This window comes from Oncorhynchus nerka, linkage group LG10 (genome assembly GCF_034236695.1).
Source record: "Oncorhynchus nerka isolate Pitt River linkage group LG10, Oner_Uvic_2.0, whole genome shotgun sequence".
Classification (NCBI taxonomy): domain Eukaryota; kingdom Metazoa; phylum Chordata; class Actinopteri; order Salmoniformes; family Salmonidae; genus Oncorhynchus; species Oncorhynchus nerka.
Window position 1 is genome coordinate 9,081,274 of NC_088405.1, and position 3,394 is coordinate 9,084,667.

Genomic DNA, 3,394 nt, shown 5'->3' on the forward strand with positions numbered 1-3,394 from the left:
AAAACAGTAGTGTGTAGTTCCAGTAGTTAGCTACACCGCTACATGGTAAAACAGTAGTGTGTAGTTCCAGTAGTTAGCTACACCGCTACATGGTGAAACAGTAGTGTGTAGTTCCAGTAGTTAGCTACACGGCTATATAGCCAAAATAATTAACTACTGAAAACACCACCAAGATTTGAATTTAGTTCAACTACCAATCTACTGCAAAATGTAGTTACATTACATGTACAGTAGTACACTACTACCCAACACTGCGCCCTGGCACACACACACACACACACACACACACACACACACACACACACACACACACACACACACACACACACACACACACACACACACACACAGGTCTGCCCGTCTGCGAGAACAAGCTGAGCTCATAATAGGAATTCATGAATAATATACTGTACCAGTATTCAGGCTGTACCACAACTGGCCGTGATTGGGAGTCCCATAGGGCGGCGCACAATTGGCCCAGCGCCGCCCAGGTTTGGACGGTGTAGGACGCCATTGTAAGTAAGAATTTGTTCTTTAACTGACTTGCCTAATTAAATAAAGGTTCAATTAAAAAATATATATATATATAATAATTAACCACACAAACCTCATGACTATGTATGTCTATGTCTTCTGTAAGTCTGCAACTGCCTGAAACACCTCCAAAAGAAATGCCTTTCAGTCTACTATCAGATGCAATATTAGTAGCTGACTGTACAGTATGATGTGGTGCATTCTGGAGAGGAAAATAAAAGAACCTTAATTAATGTCTTCAAATATATTCTTCCAGCAGAGTATTTTCAAAAACACTCCTCTTTCTACATTACCATTTCATAAATACAATGTTAACAAAGCACAAAGAGAAGAGGAGAACAATACATGTTCTGGTGATGCAGGACAAGCAGCCTTATTGGAAACAAAGGCTGTTCTAATGATCGTTCTGGTGATGCAGGACAAGCAGCCTTATTGGAAACAAAGGCTGTTCTAATGATCGTTCTGGTGATGCAGGACAAGCAGCCTTATTGGAAACAAAGGCTGTTCTAATGATCGTTCTAGTGATGCAGGACAAGCAGCCTTATTGGAAACAAAGGCTGTTCTAATGATCGTTCTGGTGATGCAGGACAAGCAGCCTTATTGGAAACAAAGGCTGTTCTAATGATCGTTCTGGTGATGCAGGACAAGCAGCCTTATTGGAAACAAAGGCTGTTCTAATGATCGTTCTGGTGATGCAGGACAAGCAGCCTTATTGGAAACAAAGACTGTTCTAATGATCGTTCTGGTGATGCAGGACAAGCAGCCTTATTGGAAACAAAGGCTGTTCTAATGATCGTTCTGGTGATGCAGGACAAGCAGCCTTATTGGAAACAAAGATTGTTCTAATGATCGTTCTAGTGATGCAGGACAAGCAGCCTTATTGGAAACAAAGACTGTTCTAATGATCGTTCTGGTGATGCAGGACAAGCAGCCTTATTGGAAACAAAGACTGTTCTAATGATCGTTCTGGTGATGCAGGACAAGCAGCCTTATTGGAAACAAAGACTGTTCTAATGATCGTTCTAGTGATGCAGGACAAGCAGCCTTATTGGAAACAAAGACTGTTCTAATGATCGTTCTGGTGATGCAGGACAAGCAGCCTTATTGGAAACAAAGACTGTTCTAATGATCGTTCTAGTGATGCAGGACAAGCAGCCTTATTGGAAACAAAGGCTGTTCTAATGATCGTTCTAGTGATGCAGGACAAGCAGCCTTATTGGAAACAAAGGCTGTTCTCAGGGCAGGTCTGTTTGTGGCTAGATATGTTCAAACGTTTAGTCAGAATTGTTGGTTAGAAGGCTATTTGTGATGTCATCATGCGCTGTTTGCATCAGGGGCGTAGACGTGGATGAGCCTTGGTGGACAGAGGCCCACCCACTGAGGAGCAAGGCCCTGACAGGCCCACCCAATCAGATTGATGCGGTTTAAGCATTGTTGTGGACTATTTTTTCTATTCTAAAAAAGGTGTGATTTTGAGAGTGAAAATCTGAAAACATAAGAAAGACACCACGTGTAAAATAAACTCCTTCGCTGGACGGGCCGTTTGGGAACCTTTTTGGCAAAATTAGAGTACACCCACATCTCCAGGCACCACTACATCACTGGATAGGGCTGATGGAAAGACAGCAGTCACACACAGCACGATGTTAAAGCACCACTACATCACTGGATAGGGCCGATGGAAAGACAGCAGTCACACACAGCACGATGTTAAAGCACCACTACATCACTGGATAGGGCGGATGGAAAGACAGCAGTCACACACAGCACGATGTTAAAGCACCACTACATCACTGGATAGGGCTGATGGAAAGACAGCAGTCACACACAGCACGATGTTAAAGCACCACTACATCACTGGATAGGGCTGATGGAAAGACAGCAGTCACACACAGCACGATGTTAAAGCACCACTACATCACTGGCTCTGGCTGATGGAAAGACAGCAGTCACACACAGCACGATGTTAGGATAAGCAGTCCATAAACTCTAGCATAATAAACCAGTAGGTGCCAATCAGAAGAATACAAAAACACAACCATTAAACACAACCATTAAATTTACCACCTGGCCCGTCAGGTTGTACATCCCAGCTGGTCTGTCAGGTTGTTAATCCCAGCTGGCCTGTCAGGTTGTAAATCCCAGCTGGCCTGTCAGGTTGTTAATCCCAGCTGGCCTGTCAGGTTGTTAATCCCAGCTGGCCTGTCAGGTTGTTAATCCCAGCTAGCCTGTCAGGTTGTTAATCCCAGCTGGTCTGTCAGGTTGTAAATCCCAGCTGGCCTGTCAGGTTGTAAATCCCAGCTGGTCTGTCAGGTTGTTAATCCCAGCTGGCCTGTCAGGTTGTAAATCCCACCTGGCCTGTCAAGTTGTTAATCCCAGCTGGCCTGTCAGGTTGTTAATCCCACCTGGCCCGTCAGGTTGTAAATCCCAGCTGGCCTGTCAGGTTGTTAATCCCACCTGGCCCATCAGGTTGTTAATCCCAGCTGGCCTGTCAGGTTGTTAATCCCACCTGGCCCGTCAGGTTGTACATCCCAGCTGGCCTGTCAATCCCACCTGGCCCGTCAGGTTGTAAATCCCATCTGGCCTGTCAGGTTGTTAATCCCAGCTGGCCTGTCAGATTGTAAATCCCAGCTGGCCTGTCAGGTTGTTAATCACAGCTGGCCTGTCAGGTTGTTAATCCCACCTGGCCCGTCAGGTTGTACATCCCAGCTGGCCTGTCAGGTTGTTAATCCCAGCTGGCCTGTCAAGTTGTTAATCCCAGCTGGTCTGTCAGGTTGTACATCCCAGTTGGCCTGTCAGGTTGTTAATCCCAAATTGGCCTGTCAGGTTGTTAATTTACATTTACATTTAAGTCATTTAG